General features: G+C 32.4%; 1 protein-coding gene across 3 annotated transcripts in view; it reads right to left on the bottom strand.

Annotated features, from left to right (window-relative positions):
• The window catches only part of LOC123524838 (uncharacterized), a 474,072-nt gene that overhangs the window by 5,921 nt on the left and 445,266 nt on the right, over positions 1 to 22,885 (bottom strand). The window contains exon 1 of one of the 3 annotated variants that reach the window (XM_045303353.2): positions 226 to 381. The exons of the other annotated variants lie outside the window; for them this stretch is intronic. The gene's annotated coding sequence lies outside the window, so the exon portion shown is untranslated. Of the gene's footprint in view, positions 1 to 225; positions 382 to 22,885 lie in introns of those variants that run through there. 3 annotated transcript variants of the gene reach the window in all.

Raw genomic sequence — 22,885 nt, 5'->3', positions numbered from 1 at the left:
AAACGAAGTTAATTCTTAGATTATTTCAAATATTGCAAGCATCTACTGATAAAAATAAAGATTAGGTAGGAACAAAACTTGACTGGAAACCAATGTTATTTTACTTACTATAGAAAGAAACTGCTTTTATTGTTTCTGTTTAACGATACACTAATCGTTATGCAAAAACTGTAATGTTTATTTTAAAAAGGAAAATAACTACTTTAATTTGGAAATTAGTCTTACCTGATTACTTGTATTCACCAGTTTTCACGAAAAGCATGCAGCATCTAATCACTTCTGCTCAGGCCTACTGACAAAGTGGTAATATCTGGCGTGTTTTATAGTATCTGTTCACTGTTCCGTATCATAATCTGTTATCGTTAATGTGTTTTGAATTTGGAAATCTAATTACGACAAGGTGGAACTGAAAATTTCAAAGAGTTGTCATATTTGTATTCTTTACTCCATTTCGCTCTCATCAATCTTTGTGTCAAATAACAATATAGTTTGTATCTTTTTTGGACCGTTTCCTTCAATTTGATTGGCTAACAGAATTTTTTTACAGGTGTGTAAAACAAATTTATTCGGATAACTTTTGTGCTGCTCCCATGTTGGACTACTTTTTCACTTTTTATTTATACTGCCAGTACAGAGATTTGAAATAATTTGTAGATCTACATATAAAAAGAAACAAAAGTAATAAATGTCGATCATATTTTTGTTTTACACACTTGTAAAACCCGAAACCTCGTATACATATTTACGATAACGGCCTTCCGGTCGTTTTCGGATATGTGTACTTCGGTTTCGGATTTTACAAGTGTAAAACAAACAAAAAATATGACATTCGTTCCTTTAGTAAAAGTTCCACTAAGCCTGGTGCTAGTTGGTGCTGCGAGCGATGCGCATTTCATTACTGTTTTTGAAAAAACTCTTATTTTCCCATTACCAGTTTACCATGCTTAGTTGCATTCAATGCTGCAAATGAAACTTTTCTTTCATATTTCATGAACTATCACAACAGCGCTCTTTAACTACCATGTCGTTGTCGTAAAAGGTTTCCCCCTACTCTTGACTCTGTGTTAACGTATTTCATAGTCTTTTGATATTGAATTCTGTTCAATGTTTAGTATTTTGCTTTATGCAGTTACGATCTATATTTTGTTTCTTTCCTGGATAAACAAGGGACGACAAATCAATTCAAGAATTTGCATTCTAAGAACTTCATTTAAAGACTGTACATAGTTTCACAAAGGTCATAGGTCACATAAAACTTTTTTCCACGTCATTTATTTGGTAACAAAGTTGAGCAAGTTTGCCAAAACACTTGTTAGGATTGAATAATAAAAAATTCTAGAAATGAGGACGTTTTTGCAACCTAACATGGATCGTTCTTCTTCCTTTGTATTTCAGAATTGTGTGGAAAATTTTCAAGTGGTATTCGTTTAGGTTTTTTTTTTTTTTTTACAAAAGTTGAAAATCTGTCGATAATTACCAGCAAATAAATACATAAATTATCCGTAACAGAACACATTTGAAGTATGATAGATTTTTATTGCCGAAAATCGTGTCAAGCATTTTTGAAGACAGTAGATTTCCTGTCTGATTTATAAGTATGAAATTCATTGAAGGGCTACGTGCACGATTGGGGCTATGCCAAAGTTTTGACTATATAATGACACAAGCGCAAAATTATTTTTAAAATATTTTTCCTGACCTATAAAATGTGCATCGTAAAATTCTGATTTCAAACGAAGAATGTTGTTGTAAATTTCTGTCAGATTTTGAAATATTTACATTTCTTTTCAGTTCAGAATTCTGTGTAAGCAAGAATTGGGTTATGTCCAGCAATTTTTTTTCAAGATAAGGGGACAAGTCCATAAAATATGCATATCTATCTGTTATGTTACTATTCAGAAGATTGGGAATTCCCCATTGAAGAATATGGTACAAAAATTTCAATTTTGCTCAAAGTGTATCTTAAACAACCTTCGGATACTTAACACTTCAATTCAAATGCGATGGACGAGTTGTTAAAATGATACCATAATGCCTTTCATTTCTAAATTATTTTTGGACTTTAACACACTGTTGCAGTAATTGTACAAATAATGATATATGTGTGCGACCAAATATGGAGTCGTCGGACACATAAACAAAGGATCCCGACAGCAATCCAAATTCCAACTTTACTTTCCATGAGTGCAACAGAACAAGATCTTCGATGCTTCTAGACTTGAAGCAGCTTCTGCGTCGTGTAATAGCGAAGCTTCCGTATATATAACCTATATTTCGACTATAAATAAACTTAGATACGCATGTTTACATTCTGTCTTCACATATACTTTAGACTCTTCTACTTTTCTTATGGTTTGAAATAAAACAAAATATGGCAATAAATACAATATTTATTTAAATCAGAAACTCATTTACAGTCCATCACAAAAGTGTATGCCTCGCAATAAACATAAGAGACACATCATTTATTCATCAATTAAAACAAAAACTATGTCACATGTTTGAACTTACAAAAATGATATTCTCTTTTATGTTTGATGAATTAATACTATGACAAAGTTAACCATAAAGACAAACGTGGACGAGAAAACCATATAAACAGAAGGAAACATGTACATGAATTCAATGGATTAGCAGTAGGATAAAGAATGTGCCAGACGGAATAAAATGCATATGTCAAAGTAGTTTAACCCAAATGGACATCATGGGTTCCATCGCCTGTCCTGTCAGACACAATACAGCGGACAGCGTAGCGTGCAGCTGTTGGGGCTGAGCACCCAACATGCGGTGTGTCTCAAAAACAGTCATGTCATAACTTCTTGTAGCGAAACCTCTTATGATTTTCAAAAGGCAAAGGTAAATTTGCAGTGACCTAGAATCTCGTGGAGTTTGATTTTTCTTATCACATATTATATCAGAATGACACTGTAGTTTACTGGAGATATATTTGTTTTGCCCACTGAAGTTTTAAATACATCAAATACTTTCTATTTAGAAATGTGTTCCATGATATGGTGTATGGCCCGGGTACATCTGCACTATATCTTAATAAGGGAAGTATACAATACAAAAATTAAAATCCTCTCACTTGTCATAAAATATATATTGTTTTGTCAGTACTGAAACATATAGAGGGATGAAGATACCAAAAGGATTTTTATTTAAATCGACCTCCAGGGCATATATATAGTGTCAATCATTCGAGCAAAAATTAATTATCCATATTAAGAGAATTATCCAGGTAACTCTTTGATGATAATACAAAAAAAAAATGCATACGACAGGTGCCGATCAATTAGTTTCGACTGAAAATCCAGTTGTTATGAAATAATTTGTAGCAGAACCGGCTTTTAACACTTTATACACGATGGACGGCTATACATGTAAGTCGGGCTTAATGATTTCACGAGGACGTAGCCCGAGTGCAATTATTTCATATGACGTATAACGGCCAGAGTGTATAAATAGTGTTTAAATAGTTATTTCGAATCTAATATGTTTTTTATTGTAAAATTTAGATCAAATATTATAGAACTGTTTCTTCGCGCATGTTTGGCGCCAATGATGGGTCGTCACTCTTTTGTTTATACACGCCATGACAGGAAAGTGGAAAATGTATTGCGGAATAGTTCAATTAGGGCGCAAATGATTGCGAATTATTCTGCACATTGAATAACAAACTCATTGTGTGTGTGTGTGTGTGGTGTGTGTGTGCGTGCGTGGCGCGCGCGCGTGTGTGTGAATTTATCAAGACAGTTGTGATATATGAAATTTTGTTTTAAACATGTTTTTAAGCAGAATATTTGATCAAATTTGAAAGCGTTATTTCTCGGCGCATTTATGACCACGTGCCGTCAATATAATATCACTGTGATGATTTAAGCATTGCTGGTCATATTAGAACACAAAACCATTTCGGAAAGTATAAACAAAATAATCATTTCCGTTTTACGTTTTATATAAGAAATCTCGCGATGAAAGATTTACAAAAATTGCAATGATGAATTACGTTCGAACAGCTTAATCAAACTTAGTATATCTGTGTTGAAAATACATTAAGTTGAGTGATTAATTACTTCTGTGACGATTTAAAGGGATAATTTAAGTGCATCTACTTAATCAAACTAATATGGCTATTATAATATTCAAGTTAAATAAAGACAACTAAAAGTCAATACATTACACACATTATGGTAGACAGGATAATATATAACTTCCAAATATTGTAACTTCAGATGTAGCCTGACACCTTTTTATTGATTGATGTAACAAATTGCTTTTAAGGTATTAGGTCACTAATAGTAATGTTTACAAAATGGCCTTTGCTTGGTTTATTCTGAAAGGTAATCGTGTTTTGCACCAATTTGCAAATTTTAAACAACTTTTACCATGCCTTTTTTTTTTTATAAATTTTGAATAACTTATGGTATCTTTTCAAGCTCAAGTAGAGACAAATATCAAAGTGATAACCACTATCCAAAATGTTTGCAGAGAACTCATTTTACCATTAATTTCAATAGAAGAAACGTCAAACTACTGGTAAACAATTATAAGACACAAAATAAAAATGTCAATATCATTTTTTCTATGGTGCCTCAACTAAACGGATTTAATGAGACAGAATTCATATTGAAAAAATAAGGTCAAATGATGTGTTTCTCTTTTGAATTTTGCTTACTCCATTTAAGAATAACCTTCGGGAAGATGTAAAACCTACCTAAATTCTTCCATAATATATAATCTAAGAGTGAAAGGAAAATAGAGAACTTTCACCGCGTGTAACTCAATATTTTTAATGATGTGTAACTCTACCCCTTCTGTTTAAGTAGTAAATTCACTTTGAACACCAAGAAATCGCTTATAAGATTCATCTTTTTCCATTTTTGTATAAAAAATCAATAATAAGTCTTGAAAGAAGTAAAAACTTACTAGTAAAAAATGAAAATAAGGAGAAAAAAAAATTTGGTCCCAGTAGGGCTTGAACCTACGCACCCCTAATAATTGCAGTAAAAGTAGGTTTATGGTAGGAATTGAATACTCTTCAAAAAGGAGGTTCTCTATTAGTGATCTAATACCTTAAGATAAAAGATTTGATGTACTAAGACATAACGGTTATCGTTCATTAAGGTGTTTTGCGATTCATTAGTAAGGCTAGTTAAAACCAATTTTCTAAAAAGAGTAAATGATGACGTTATTAAAGAATACATTAGCCGCACCATGAGAAAACCAACATAGTGCATTTGCGACCAGCATGGGTCCAGACCAGCCTGCGCATCCGCCCATCCGATCAGGATCCATACTGTTGGCTTTCAAACCCTATTGCAATTAGAGAAACCGTTAGCGAACATTATGGATCCTGACCAGACTGCGCGGATGCGTAGGCTGGGTTGGATCCATGCTGGTCGCAAATGCACTATGTTGGTTTTCTCATGATACGGCTCAAATATGTCTCCATTATCCTTTTTTAACATGTAAACATTTGTTTGTTACAAATGGCAACTGTTAAAACTCGTGTCTTTGCATTAAGTCTTAAATTCGATTTTCTTTCAACTTATTAATTATAACTGATTAGATGTGATAAAATAACTTTTACGTTCTTACAGTATACCAAAAAAAATTCACAAAGCAGTTTTAAAGCAATACACCCAGACATACAACATACAATGTGGTATTTGAAATCACTTTTATAGTTATTATATATTCACAAATAATGCACAGACCGTTCCTTTTGTTCTATACCAACTTTAAGTCTGATAATTTCCGTTAGTTATGTGCGCACCGGTCACAAAACGTAAACAATAAATTGTACCATTTATACCACAAAACGTATGAAAAGTGATCAAAGACTTACAGCAGGTTCCTATGCCTCTCTTGATTGGGGCAGGGTATCAGTTTGTAGATGTAATGCTCATATCTAAAAATAAATGCATTTTACAGCTGATAACAAGTGTAAATGGAATTGCATATAGGACACCAAAAATTATCACCCGAACAAGAGAGTGATATATTTTATGATCCATTTAAACCAAGCCTGACTTTGACCTTGAAAATAGGAATAAAATTTAAACACAACAATTTTTACAGGGTTCCCACGCTACCGGGAAAACGGGAAAAGTCCGTGAATTTCAAAAATTGACTCCCGGCCGTGAAAATACCGGGAATTTGGCGAGAAAACGGTAAAGGTACGTGAAAATACCGGGAATTATCCAATTTTGCTAAGGGAAGTAATTCATGATTCAAAATGGCGGACATGGATGTCATTTCAATTTCCTTTTTCGAAAATACCGATGTTTTTGTGGTTGATGGGCCTATATAGGTAGCTATGCTTGAATTTTTAAAGAGTAATTTTAGGCTTTCGGTCATTTTTGTGTCGATGTTTAAGAAGCCCTGTGAAATTCCGATTATTTTTCGAGAACAATTGTGAAAATCGTGATTAGTGACACGCTTGGATTCAGTGATCAAACAACAACTTGACTGAAAATAATTTAATTGCTAGAAGTGTATCAAAGATTATATAAATAATGTAGGTGGCACCAGAGGTGTAATTATGAAAGAGTTGATTAATTCTTCACAACATGCTAGACAAGTAAATGATTCATAGTTTCCTTGAGAAACAAAACTTCAGGACAGTAAGGAAACAAAATGAAAAAAAAAAAAAAAAAAAAAAAAAAAAAGAAAAAAGAAAATTTGCAGAGTGCAGAGCCTGTATTTATTTAATAAGTAGAAATTTTTAAGCAATATCGGGCCATCATGGCCCTCTTGTTCTTATATTTTTACACTGAATCTAGATAAATTGACGGGAACGTACAACCCGATATGTCGTACAGAGGTCCTTGAAAATCACAACAAGGTCCTGGAAAAGTCCTGGAAAAGTCCTTAAATTTCATAGACGAAAAAGTGTGGGAACCTGTTACAAAATAAGAATATATTATGAAATAATATCGAATGGACTCGACGTCATAGACATATGAAAATAACTATTAATATTATATACCCTTCTCAAATGCGCTCATTTGATTGGTCGAAATGAGTGCACGCGCGGGTCAGCAAAAAGCGATATTGACCTGCAAAACTGATAATGACTCTTGTGATATCACGTTTTCTTATATGGGCCAGTCAAATAGACGCATCTGGGAAGGGCATATAATATAACAATCATAGACTTATGTCAATATGTGTTTTTACGGACCTGCAAAAATGATATTGAAAAACACATATTGACCTCAATATAAGTCAATAACTGTATAAAAAGGTTATAGAAAGTCCATATCATAATCATTGAAAGAGACTTTACAGCTAAGACGAATATTTCTTTGTAAAAATACGTTGTGCAAAGATAAATAAAATGAAATTTATTATATACTAGTGGAAATTTTGACATACAAAGTTAAATCTTTACAGCCTGATTAATATGAACTTCTTAGTCATTAATTTGTTCGTAATCGTTTCAAAAATGAATTACTCTGTTTGATCAGCAACCTCTAAATTTCAGTCATGCTCTCGTGTAATGTATAAATGTCGTCATTTTGATTAATTGCTGTTATATACAATAGCAATTCGTCAGCATTGTCAAAATATTAGTGAGTATGTAAGTCAATATACCATGGTGGAATTAAGGTCATTTGAACTTTTTGAACTTTTGAGATATTTTTGACAATGTTCTCAAACAGGTTAAAACGATAAATAATTTTACAAACCACATATATATGTTTTTCACTGGAGCTTGAATGCAGACGAAAATGGCGGGTAGTGAGAAAAACGAAGACATGGCTTTGGATAGGTGGCGATCTTAAGCGTATTGTAAATATATTAGGTTACCAAGCCTTACTTCATCTACGTAATTCGAAATAAATAGACCGTCCCTATGTTTGTTCTTACTTACATGTATATAAGTTTATTAAGAGGGAAGTAATTCCAGCAGGTTGTTTTTACATTGACATTTTTTATTGCCCCTGGCTCCGAACATAGGTTCAGTCATCAGATAAAATGTGCTATTTTAGGGGCTTAAGATTTTCTTATTTTGCTTGCAGTATTTATATAAAAATATAACCATGCAGCCAGGGATCCAGGCTAGTGGATGTACAACAGTTAAACTACTTCATTTCTGTTTAAACGATGGCATATTCACTTTCCAACGAATTTCAGGCTGTTCTGTAATTTTTCATTACCGTCCATGAACAGGTTCAGGCAAACCAAGCCCGCAACATTTTCTCTTTTGTCGTGCTGGGCGACCTTTGGGTTCAACATTAATATTTAACGTTGAAACGTGCTTCTCCCGCAGTGAGTAAATAGATCTCTATGTATTACATGTCATAGAATTTGATCTTAAAACAAGAAAATTTAATCTTGAATTGACTAGTGCAGGTGTTATGCATATTTTTGCATAATAAGGCACATATATAAGTACATTTGCAGTATATTAAATGTGTAAATTTCGCTAAATTCTCTGTACCCAAGCAGTAATTTTTTTATTCATTTCGGATTGCCTTCTATGTCCCATTTTGCACGTTTTACAATCTTCACCATATACTTTACGGTATAAAAAGAAACCGTAGTGTTCATTGAAAACATTTTCCTTTTATATAAATGCTTCATATTTGGTAGTCAAACTAGACAGTTTCGGACATGAGAGCTCTGAGTCTGCAGCTCACATTTAGAAAAAAAGAAATTAAGCATCTGAAAGACATGCAAACCACATTAAGTTCTAAGTTCAATCTTAACACGGTCACAAAACGTGCACTCCTTCCATTTCTTGGAAACGTGCTAAGCTGGATAACAGGAACCAGTACAAAAGATCAAGTAAATACTGTACGAAAAAATGTAGCTCATCTAGCAAAAACACAAAAAGCCATACTGCATGTTGTTGAGGAGAGCCTTACGGTACTTAATGTTACCAAAACCGGGGTACAAGAAAAAAGAAATACCATAAATGACATAATCAGTGCTCTTGACAGTATTGATAGGAATCTTTAACCTTAGAGATAGAGTTCATAAAGAGTTAACTGTGCTAACAAATTTCGTCCAAACTTATTTCTATCTTAACGGTATTATTCAGAATCTCAAAGAGCTAATCTCCAGAGGTTTTGTTTTGTATGAAGACCTCGAAATTCAGTTGGATGCAGTGACTCTTTCTCACCTTTCTCCGGGAGTTATAGAACCTTTTTAATTAAAGGCTATTCTTAGATCTGTACGTTCTTCCCTACCCCCGATGTTGAAACTACCGTTCAATGAATTGCACGAACTATGGCAGTATTATCAAAATACACAGTGATCGGCAATTTTTGTTGACAATTAAATAATTATTGTTGCTTTCGTTCCCATTTAAAAAATTTACGAAAAAATTGATTTGTATAGGCTCATCAATATGCCTATCGCTTTATTTAATAATTCTGTTCAAGAGACCGACACCCACACGGTGCTTGCCCAATATCAGTTAGAAGGCAAAGGTCTCGCTATAAACACCCAACGTACAAAATATGCCATCTTAACAGAAAACGAATTAAAACAATGTTCAAATAAACATCTTGGTTATTGCAACGTTCGGTCTGCACTCTATACTGTTGGGCTCTCAACTAAATGTATCATTCATTTATATTTACAAAGAGAGGAGAAAATTGAAAAATTCTGTCTGATGGCTTGTGGCTCATCACAAGTCAAAAATCACTTGGGTTGGCCTTAACATGCTTTGAAAATAAGAGCATTACTACAAAATCCATGGTTGCGCATGCTCCATTAGATGCTCTTAAACTACCAGTGGGTTGCGTGGCAAATGGGGACTACTTGTCATTAACTGCTTACTACTTCAAAGAAAGTAATTACCAAATTACTGACAGCTTTGTTGAAATTCTAAGGTCAAACATTAACGTAAGTAGCTCTAAACTATGGTCTGAGTTTACGCTACAACTTCCAAACTTCACCAACTCCGAAATCCCCCACAAGTTAAAATCATTACCACAAATAAGTATGCCTAGTTTAATTGACGAATTGGCAGCTATACGCGATATGAGGGTCAAGAAACGCACAGGTCTATCATTCTGGTATTATGTTATTATTATTGGAGTTTCCTGTCTTGTGCTTGGTATCATAATTTTTATTTGTTGCCGCTGCAAATCTTCACAGACGCATTCATTCTCTATAAGGCATTGGCTTGCAAGAGGTACTAGCAGAAAGGGTAAGGTAACAGGCATGGATGCTGAAGAAGACAAGAATCCTATTGTGTAATTCAAGTCAGCACCACCTCTTTTGTCTCCAATTCATCTTTATCCTTTGTAGGGATTTCTGTTGTGCTTTCAAATAGAAAATTACTATGCATTGATTTGATTGCGACTGTAAATAAGTCATCTCGTGTAAAATTCCCTTCATTTTCTCACACTGTGTCATTTTATCATTTACAAGCTCCAAAGAAAAGTCAGTGCTGCTAATGTGCCATTTCCAATCATATGATTGTTTGATTTTGTCTTCTTTGCGCATATGTTTTCATTTTATTATCAAAGTTTCAAAATTCTTTTCTAATTTCTCAAACAAAATAAAACGTTTGCCCAGACGTGATGTATTTCCGTTTATCTTTTCGTGCAATTGAATATACTACTAAAGTTCGCAGGAATTTACCTTCTTTACAACTGGTACCCATATTGGATCTCTGACGGTGGATGCTGGTATGCTCTGTCTGAGACTTAGAATCCTCTCAAAACATATATGTAAAATTTAAAAAATAATATATCTCATTTTGTGATTTGTCGTTGAATAAAATCATTGTTTGTGTTATAATAATACGCGTCTGCACGACAAACAATGCTGTTATTCAAGAGCAAATCACTAAATGAGATATATTACTTCGATTCTAATACGTTACCAAGGATTTTTAAGTTCATCCTTGATGACGTCCATCAAATATACCCTGTTTTCTGTTGGTTTCTTTTCTAGTGCACGCTATGCCGTTTAACGCTATGACGTAATAATTGTAGCGTCAGAAAAATGAATTGTTGTATAATAACACACACTTTTCAGCATTCTTTGTTTCATAGGAAAATGAATCGGGAGGTGTTAGAATAATGTTTTACGTATAATGGTTGAAATGTGTATACTGTTCTTCATATTTAAGAGCTACATTCATCACATGTTGTTCAATTACTGTAACACAGTCGGAGCAGACGTTAAAGGCAATATGCAAACTTAGGTTTGATTTGCTTAAATTTACTAACATTTGTGTTATATATTTTTTAAAATTATTTGACAAATTTATCGGTCGTATTTTAACTTATGATTGTGCAATGTAGATAAAGATATAAATGTTATAGACAGTAGAAGGGAAATATATAATACTAGTATATACATTTTGTAATCTTAACATGAAATCATGGACATGGAACACTATATTTACTAGATTCTTTAACTTAGATTTTTTCAAACTGTTGCAAATAAGGGATGTTTCAGAATTATGTAAGCTCTAAACTGCGTTGCAGCACTGGAATGCACAACCCACAAACTCGACGGTGAAAATAACATATAGGATATGTTCAGATCGGTGTTTTAGATATCTAACATTGTAAATATTAAAAAGTTTAAGAATGCGTTTACGAGACTGAAGAGTGTCGGCAGACCATTTACAAACAGAATCAGGTAGATGACATAAGCCACATAAAATACCAACTGACCGTAGATTATGTAAGCTATATTAAAACTCTAGAGGACGAATTCCATTTCCTGTTTGAATGACCTCTACATCAAGAAATTCGACTCGTGAATAACTATTGGAAAAATTAAACACCTTAAACATTGAAAGATTTTGCTGACCCGAGCATGTATGGATTGCAACAAATCTAGTAGATATATATATATTCAAATGTTTTGAAAAAAAATGTTATACTCTACCGGCGGTAAACATGCTCCCTCATAAATTTGAAAACTTGTAAATACAGTGTATTTGATATTTTTACAACATGTTTTTATCATGCCTTTGACATGCTTTGCCTTTGACATGCTTTTCGAATTAATAACTGTATATGAACTGTGTTTTGATATGCATATTTATTATAGCATGTTATTATATATCTCATTATTCCATTTTATTATTACTATTACTGAACTGACAATTAAACAGTGATGGCGAAAATATGTGTTCTTGCATTATTAAAAAAAATATCAGATGGATATTGAAAAGATCTGAATCGTACACCGAATAATTGAAACGTCTTGGTTGGATAGTCGTTAAGAGCGCTTCAGTCTTTGGTTGCTTTGAATGTGGCTTTTCATGTAGGACTTTGTCCCCATTTTTCATATAAATATATTTTGGATCAGGGCTGAATTTCTGTAGATTGCGGTTTTATTACAGAACTTTTATTTTGCATTTAATGAACCACAGTCGTATTCACGTTGCTGAGAATTTAAGCTTCGTAGCTGCTCATTGGCACTTACTATTCGCCTGTTATCTGAGTTCGCCTTGTCCTGTTCAAAAGCAAAACTATTGCGAAAAGTACCCATTATAAAGCTTCACGGTTGATGTTCACCTTTTTGGCATAGAATAGTGTCTCTGCAAGTGCTTTCGCTCGAGAAGCTTACGGTATACCGTATTTTAGCATAATTTATTGTGCATTCATTAATCAGAAACATGACCCTTAGTTGTATTTATACAATTCCAGACTTTCTTTTCACAAGTTAATTTACACATTGACCGGTAGTGGATTTTTTGTATCTGATAATGACCTGTATGTATCTGATAATGACCGCAGCTACAAGTATATGCTGAAAACGTTGCTTATTTTCGAAATAATAAAAAAGTTCGCGATTTTTTGGGAAAACCCTCGTACTTTATAATCCAACAAACAGAAGCCTGTTGTAGGAAGCTTCCAATGATGTTTACAAGATATCACCTCTGTATTTTTGCCGTAATAAAATATGTCGTGTACGAAGATATGTGCAAAAATAGAGATTTAACGTACCTATAATTATTAATGATCATTATACCTGAACCATGAAGGGATGATCCCAGACTTTGGGTTTGAAATGTTTAATTTTTATTTTTTGAACGAATCGTAATTCGGAACATATAAAGTTTTGTTTTTGTTTTGTTGCGTCATGATGATTACGTCGGCAACGGGTACCAATTTTGTACTCGAGTACTCGCCGATTCTTTCGATCGAGTACTCGGTTACTCGTTAAAAGTGGCTTCCTTAACCGGAATAGGCGAGAATCGACCGTATTTAGCATTTGTTCACTATTAAAGGGCGATAATTCAAAATCATTAGTTGTTTCACCATGGCTCCCGAAAGCAGTGATATAATATTTCAAAACGATTTTTTGTTGTTGTATACAGTTGTAAATAATTACTTTGTGCTAAAGGGAAAACTCGAGAATGTAAAACAAACACAGATGATAACAGTTTATTGATATATTACAAGTACAATGTAACTTTTTGTATCCACGTAATAACGTAAAGAACTTCTTTATGATGTACCGCTAAGTTTAACACACAGGTGTGGTGTGATTTTCTAGTTGTTTATGATATAAGCGGTACTGCAATAAGCGGCATAATTACAATTTACAGGGATTTTGCAAACACGTGTAACCTGTCAGGGTCATTATTGACCATTGTGCATCAATTCACACCTTCGTGTTTGTATAATCTGGGCAATTGATCGAAAAAATGACAGGTAGACACTTTGGTGTCGTTTAAACGCCACGTTAAAACTGACGTTTTTCTAGTATCTTTTTTTCCATTTTTTACTCGATTACTAAATTTCGTAATCGATAATTGGAACAACGATTGAGTTATCGGTTAACCGGTTAACCGTTGCCATCCCTAGAATCTAAACAGAAAATTTTAACTGAATTTGCGCAAAGAACGAAAATCAGGTTTTGTAATGATTGAAGGAATTGTATTAATTTAGCATTTTAGGCATTTTTTAGGTATTTTTTTCCCAATAAAATATAGTATTTATACCAAATTTTGGATTAAACTACTTCGATGTTTGTTGAAATGTTTTTTTCTTTGTTGCGTCGCTATACGGTTTTACTTTCATAACAGATAAATTTTAGGTGATACAAAAACTTGGTTAAATATGTCCCGACAGTAAAATCATGTTATATCTACTTAATATGATACATTTTCCCGATCGATTACTTAAACTCGAGCACGCCTGCAAAAATGGTTATATCATGCTTCTTTCAATTTAAATGTTGAACACTACAGTTTCATAACCCCATTACTTTTCTTGAGTCCTAATGTTATCCTAACATCTTAATCTTTTCAGCTTTGAAGACACAATATGACAATTTTTGTTTAATAAAACAACTTTCTCAGAATCTTGATGAAAGTCTATACACACAAAAATGTCCCCTGTGCACCTTTTCAGTAGTTTAGTGTCAGATTTCTTATATTCCTTAAATAAAATGTTTTTTACATAGGCCCCCACTTCCACAGTATATCTTGCAGCTTGTTCCTTTCACATGGCAGATATATTGTATTCAAGGAGATACATCAGGAGGAGGTACATCAATCTGAAAAAGAATTGTTTTTCTATGTTATATACAGTACACTATCACAAATTTTATTTTTGTTATGCATTTATGGAGCGAAATTTCCTTCTTTTTGTTTTTTGTTTCAATATGATTCAATTTTGCCATAGTATTTGTTAACATATCAAGTGTTCCTGCATTCTTTACTAGAAATGACTTGTGCTCACAGACAACTTCCCATTGTAAATGAGTAAGAAATGTTGGACAAATGACTTCAGACATGTTCTTCTCTCAAACTGTTAAAGATATTGCATGCATAGCCAAAGGATCAAACTTACAGCTTTTCTTGATTCATAGTCTAGTGCTTTATATTCTGAGCTAGGCATGCAAATTATCATAAGTGAAAGTTTCAAACCAAAACAAATACTTGGTCAAAATCAGACTGATCCATTTCAAATGTTTGTAAATGAAGTGCCTCCATTCTGGGTATCAATTTGGTTTCTGTATATTTTGCAAGCATGAATGATTTTATTTATTGTTCTCCTTTATTTCCTTTTGAGTATAATTAAAATCTAGCATGGTTTGAATTATAATAGAGTTTGCAAATTTAGGAAACATTGAGACTAACTTAGTCAATACATACTATACTTGAAATCACAGGCCAGACACCAGTACACGTACTGCCTTCAGTTCCATTAGTGTTTTGAAACGTTGGTGAATGGTCCTAGAACAACTCAGAAAGGATTATCCACTGTCATTAGCATCTTTTCAATCAGCACATAGCTCAAGCCTGATCTATGTATAAGCTGAGGATCTTCATCAGCAGGCTGTGACCTGAAATAAATTATATAAAAATGCTCTGTAACCAGGTTTAAATATAACTTATTCCATTTATAAGAAGGAATATCAATCTTTAAATTACACAAAGATTTTGATAATATAGAAAATCTTAAACACTAAGTCTGAGACTTAAGGTATACAAGATCAATGGTTATTGGGTGCATGTACATAAGCTTATAATTATTAGCTACATATTTTGATATCTACACGAATCTTAATAAAATGGTGTGTGGATGTGTATTATATAAACCACATATAAAATATATAAACATATAAAATTAAATAGCATACTTTGAAACATATTGCATTGACAATGAACATTTAAAACCCTTATCAAAATCTGTGACATTTCAGGGATGCCTTACAACTGAAATAGCTTTTTCTTTCATAATTATTTAAAAAAAAGAACAACAACATATTTTAGCATTTTATTGAGGAATTTCATATTCTGTCTCTATTTAGATCTACAATATACAGAAGTGTACAGAAAAAGAAGTAAAAGCTTCAATATACAAATATATATTCTACTGATTGGAAATTTCCCATCATAAAATGCTATTATACTGTCATACAGATTTTTAAACTTCTGTTTCAAAAATATATTTTGTTACCATGCTTGTGTCAAAAAATAGTTTTTATATAGTCCTGTCTCAAGTTATGATATATTACAAACCAGAAACATTTAAAAACAGGAAGAAGCTAGGCTTATATATGACACCTGTAGTTTCTATCTCAAGTGAGACTAATGTTTATACTATTGTCTAACATAACATATTGGTTATTTAGGAAGTCTGGGGGTGGGGGGGGGGGGGGGGGGGGTGAAAGTGCTGCAAAAATGTAATTTAAAGAAATGGAATACATTTCAAACTGAAAGTGAAAGTAGAAATGAAAAGTAGATCTAGGATCATGTAAAGCCTTTGAGACTCCCTCATGTAATTTTTCATAAATGGAAATTATACCTGACAGACCAATAATATTCATAGCACATATACACAAGTAGCAGATACTTTCTATAAAGGTCACCTTGTTTGGTTATACTTTGTATTTTGTCTTAAATACATGTACCTCTAACTGTCAACATTCTACCTTGTAGACATTTTTTTTACAAACACATTTTTTTCTCTAAATTTTTTTTTGTGTCTAACATACTTATCTAGGTACTCTGGTTAATGAAATCTAATCAATTTTTATATTTTTTGAAATATTGCATTTTTTTTTCATTTTGACAGCTCTACCTACTTTCTCTTTCATTTTGCATTTTCAAAAAAAAATGTTCATGGTTTGCAGCACTTTCAACTCACAGAGTACCTGGCGAAATACGTTAGACACAGAATTAATTTATAATCCTGACAGAAATGACAAAATGCTTTTGAAAAAGAAGCTTGATATCTTCTACAAAATAGAATGTGAGTATTGTGAACAAATTGTGTTGTTCAAAGTTTGAAATGCCTACTGTGCAGTAGAGAATGCATAGCTATTTATGTCCCTGCAATCATTGATATGAATACACTGATTGCAGTAAATAATATGTGAATCACAAAGCAATGTATACTTACGGCTGCGTATCTGATTCCCATAAACATATGCCCGATAACATAAAATTGTCACACGTAGTGTATAACAACATAGGCCTATAGCTGTGTTTACCTAATCCCATATTTGATAAAGAAAACACATGCAATATGACGTAGTACCCGCGACTGTGTGTATGATTCGTTCAAAAGTGACAGGTTTGAAGCTGATTAATTATGATATTGAAAATACACCGCCATACCTTTGTACAAACATACAATTTGGATATATCCCGAAACTGTACATGTTGTTTATGAACATTTCTCAACGCTTCATTTCGTCTCAATAAATGAATAAATCCACTGCCCCCAACTATGCACTCGTGTTTGTGGGAAAGTTCACGCGGCTCCTTGAATGTTTGGCCGCTCATGTCTTAAAAAATTACGGCTCAGCTGAGAAAAATCTCAAGACTTGAGAAAAAGTTTAGTGAAAGCCAACTTGAGAAATTTCTCAGCTGAGACAATTCTCAGACAATTCTGAGAAAATCTTGAGCTGAGAATTTTTTCTCACTTTGAGAACGTTAGTGAAAGCGGGGCTTGCTACTTATTGTTTGATGTTTCTGATACAGGAATTAGGGATCTATAAATTATGTATAATATTAGCCAATTTATCATTATATATCACCTAAACTCCTGAACTCGTACAATCGTTAAAGCAAAATCGTAATAATATATGCGTTTCAGCGTGATGCATATTTAGCCGGCTCAGGGGTATTAAGAACGCTATGTAGTCAAATTTTGAGGCGGAACTGTACACCTCAAAATTTGAGAAAGCAGTATAAAATTGTGAATTACAAACGTTTTTAAAAGCCCTTTTAAATATCCCTCTAATTTTTGGATACATATCGTATTTATATAGATGCATTTTTGTACTCAAAATAAGAACAGACGTAAATTACACATTCCATTCTTCATATTCATAAAGTGTATGAAGTTTTCTAAGTTTTACTGGACTCCATTTATATCTGTGAAAGTACCTCGCCCAACAAAAAATGCAGAATACTTGTTTTCATGTGCACAACTCTGCATTACCTAAGCTTACCCGACAATTGGTTAACGTATCAGTATATAGTGGACAAAATGGTAATTTCAATATTTTCGTCTGTGATGTAGGGATAATGCATGTTTTATCGTGTTATAATATCTGCAGAAAGCATGGCTGCTGGAGCAAAATATAGAAAAGAAAAATCTTCAAACGACATATTTTCCTAAATGGTTGGCCCTATTTCAAAATACTTTTTACACAAATGATCCTTGGGTGACCCTTTACCATGTCTCTTAGAATCATTTGGATTCGTAAAAAACATGGTCGCCATGAGTGACCCTTTCTAAGATTGTTCAAATTATTGTGATGCGTCAAAAATCATGACCGCAAGTTAAAAATTGAGTTTTCTTTCAAACAATGTCTCCTTGTAAAACATTGTTCAAGTTTTAAGATAATTTCACAGAAATGTTTCTTGGGTGACTCTCTACTAAACTTTGTAAAAGAATCCGTAAAAAAAGGTCTTCCGGAAGCATAGATAACGCATAGAACGCAACCAAACAACATGAATGCAGATTCGGTTTGATTGAGTCTGTTCATGAGAGGTAATGAAAGGTGCAACAACCCTGGCTATCCTGATATGTAAAACACGTAGATGCCGTGGGCGTTCTAACTAAATGAAAACTTTTGAAAATCTTATTGTCGGAGTATTCAGACCAGTTTTCAAAGTAATTTTGCAGAAATGTTTCTTGTAATACCTGTTTGAGGTGTGAAACCCTAGTGAGTGATATAGACCCAATTTATAGCTGTTGTTTGTTTAAACTATTGGTATTTAGCAACATACACAAGTGTCAAGTTATCAACTTTAACTTGAGTGTTGATGGAAAATAATTTGATAGGAAATACTTTAAGGGGAACATGCAACATTTGACAAGGCTTCTATTTAGAAAGAGCTATAAATGACACATATAAACTGGCGAAACAAATATGAAAATCGGACCTCAAACAATAAAGATATGGCAATTTAAATATTATCAATATAATGAAACGGCAGCCATTGTGGGCACAATGACTATATCTTTTTTGTTTGCAGTCCGATTTTCATAATTCTTTCGTCAGTGTTATTGCTTTACCCAGTTCTTTCTAATTAGCATTGCTGTAACATGTTGCATATGCCCCTTTAAACAAATGTATCAAAACATTGAGGTACGAGTCAATCATAATTTTAGATTCGTAAGGTTTTCATTTCTAATTCTAATTTTTGGTTAATAAATCTACAAAATTCACGATGACTGTTTTAAATAAAATAATCCTACCGAAATAAATTTCAGTTTTCTGTTTAAGAATAGCTTCCGTTTGAAGCTGAACACAATTGTTCTGGCGGTTGACATTCAAAGCATGGTTAAACTATCATTATTCCAGAAATGGTTGATTAGACGTATATATTGATTTATAAACGAACTTCAAAACATGAACCAGAAATGCATTCGGTAAAATGGATAAAACAAACTTTCCAAAGTGTTTTAAGAATGTTTATATCATTAACTTGTTTCCCTTATTCAAAGTAAATTACGAAACTTCAACCATTATTGTTACTGCTTAGTCAGTTGAAGAATATCTAGCCTGTATATAAATGGAACTTCGGATAAGAATCATTTGGTTAGTATCATTTTACTAATAAACATAAGTAGTATAAGAATTGTTTGTGCGAACTCAATCTAACCTCATTTAACCTTTTGACCCTTGGTCAGGACTGACCAATAACGGACAATTTAAAATCCACAGGTTTTAAACCCAGTAAAAACCTCTGATTTAACTAAAGATGATTTAATTAAAGATGATTTAAAATGAAGAAAACATATGTCTTTATTTAAAAATAGTTTCCACTTAAAAACTTTAAACACTACACCGAGAGACAAACTGTAGAATAAGTTTGGCCCAATATAACATACAGGAAGTAAAATATAATGTGGTTGAATTTAGACCACATTTATTTTCTGTTTAAATAACTCTTTTACTTCCTTGTTTTGTAATCCTTCTACATAGATAAAACAACTGTTAAAGACATTAGAAATGACACAAAATGTACACAATACCAATAAATACATTAATAATTATCCATGAAACAAGAAAATGTCAAACTAAAAATAACACAGACCGGGAAACCAAATGCTAAATATAACAACTAAAAATAACTTAGACCGGGAAACCAAATGCTAAATATAACAAATATAATAAGGTCAGGTTATTTACAAATTTATCCCTCTTTTTATTAAAAAACAAGTAATATCTCCCTTTAATAATTGAAATTCATACAAATTATTTTAATTAATATTGGAAGAATAAAATTACTTTAGGAGTTGTTATTATTTAAAAACAAAAAGTAATTGAATAAATTATAACACATACAAATAAAATTATGATAATTTCAAAACCATAACACTATTATAATAATGAATATACACTATATATAACCGGTTTCAACTTTTATATCATTGAGTCGTGTTCTGTTATGCTTAGTTCCGGAGGTCGATCTGACGTTTCCTTGTCTGTTTAAAGGTAGCTTGCAGTATGGTTTGTGTACTGGATCGTCTTGTCTGTTAACGGTTACAGCCTGCTGTTATGACATTGACTGGTTGTGCACATAAAGAATTCTTCCGTCAATGTTGTAATAGCACTGAATTGCCTTACTTCGTTCTTGTCTCTAGTTTCGAAGGTTTCGGGAGGCAAGAACAATGGGGTTGAAGGTGATTCTGGCTGCAAAACCGGGCAGGTTTGATGATTTAGGAAAAACCAGCTGTATGGTGAGCCTACAGATGAGGTCTCTTAGGAAAGACTAATGGTTCACCCCGGCGTCGGGTGTGCACGTAATAAATTCTACCTGGCGTCGGGGTTAAAATAAATGTACAGAACACGGCTTTTGCATTTTTTAACAACTATTAAACAAGTATTACAAGATTTAAGTACAAACAACTGAAATCACTCAACCGTTTGAGTATGCTATAGGTATACACATGATTGAATATCATAATACTTTTATGTTATGAAAATCACTCAATCGTTTGAGAGATTAATTTAAAAGTTTGTTTACAAATTCAGGTTCATTAAATATATGTTCATCCGATATGTAGAATCTGATGTAACTATCCTTCATAAGCGTAAATGTTACTTCTGTAGATGCTGAATCGTTATAAGGATGAATATCAAACATTGTCCCTTGTGTTAAATAAATCTTAATTTTTTTCTTATAAATAGATATTAACTGATCAGTGTCATAGTCCTCAGCTGCTATATTTACAGTATTGATAATTGTACTAAAAATTAGATCATCATCATTATTCCACCACCTAAATATAAAATGTGATATTGGGCTTTTAGTCGGTTTATACGGTTCACCTATAGGGCTCGAACCCGTTAATAAAATCTTAATATTTATTATATAAATTCCGGTTTTTTCGACCACAAACACACCTCTCAAAAGCACATCTGGTACAGCTATTTTATGTTTTTGGTTTATTTGCATAAAATCTTTATAATCTACAATAATTCCAGGTTTTAATTCAAATATATTTATATAGTTCAGACCGATCAGATTTTCATATGTTGAATATATCCAGGCACCATGACGGTTAAAATACTTTTTCATTTTTATGTAATCAATAAAACTGTTATTATAGTATTCGAAGAGAACACTTCATGTCCCACTTCCTCTAAACCTTTCTTCTATTTTCCTGTCTTTCTTTTTAAGTTGAAGAATTATTTCAGCTAAATCATCAAGTCGTTTTGTTGTAGCAACTTCAGAAGCAGATAGATTGTCAACAGTATTCTTGTTCTAGCTAATTGTTTTCTTGTTTTAGAAAAACATTTTTTACTTTTGTAATATCTTGGTATTAGTAGAAATTACTTGGGTATTAGCAGTGATTGATTCTCCTTGTTTAGCTGATATTTCAACTACAGAGTCCAGATCAGTTTATTAATTTTTTAATTTCATCATTAATTTATCATTAAATTTATCTTTAAATTCATTAATATCTTTTAATAAACCTGTAAGTGTACTTAATTCCGCGTACTTTAAATGTGGCGTGTGTCAACAGTACTAATCAAGTTCCGAAGTTGTTTCTTATAATTTTCTAGCTGATCATTAATTGTGTTAATTGCTTTAGTATTAGCAGTGATTGATTCTCCTTGTTTAATGATTTTTCAACTACAAAGTCCAGTTCACTTTTATGTTTTTCAACTTTAGCATTAAATTCATTAATACCATTCTTGTAATTTTTTGTAATATTACTAAGTCTGCATACTTAAATTATGACGGTTGTCAACAATACTAATCCAATTTCGAATTTATTTTTTAAAGTCATCTATTTTAGAATTAATTTCTTTTTTAAGGTTATCTAATGCTGTGTCATGATCATCACCTCTTTTGAAGCTGCCTTTTCCAGTTCAGATTATATTCTGCAAGTTTATTTGAAATTAATTCTAATAAATCTTTATGCATTATTTTCAGTTTCAGTATTTAGTTTATTTATTTCTGTTTGATTCTAACTGATACATATTTTGTAACTTTTCTCAGCTTCAATAATCTTGTCTTTTAGTTCTTCATGTTTAATCATACTATCTTTTAATTCTTGAACTTGATTGTATAACTTTTCAAAATTGGTTTCTAAATACTTTTTTATGTTATCATCTGTCAAATCAGATTTCTCTTCAAGTTCTTTAATAGAATCAACCATAGCTTTCATTTCTTCTTCAATTTTACCTTGTAATTGAACTATTAATAATGAATTCTTTTTAAAATCTTTTGTTAATTCTTCAATATTCTTTACTTCTTCTTCTAATGTCTGTTTTATAGATTTGATGTCTTCAAGATTATAGTCATCTATTACACTTTGAACTTTTTTAAACATAAATCGTCTGAACTGCATCGTTGGGTTTATCTGGATCTCTAGGTTATAAGGTTATTACCTCCCATATCTAATGCTCTGTCCATTGTGTTATCAAGTTCCTTATTTCTGTGAAGATACGATTTCGTTTCCTT

This window comes from Mercenaria mercenaria, chromosome 3, assembly GCF_021730395.1.
Source record: "Mercenaria mercenaria strain notata chromosome 3, MADL_Memer_1, whole genome shotgun sequence".
In the NCBI taxonomy this organism is placed as follows: Eukaryota; Metazoa; Mollusca; class Bivalvia; order Venerida; family Veneridae; genus Mercenaria; species Mercenaria mercenaria.
Note: the sequence above shows the minus strand (reverse complement) of the source record. Positions and strands in the feature narration are given on the sequence as shown.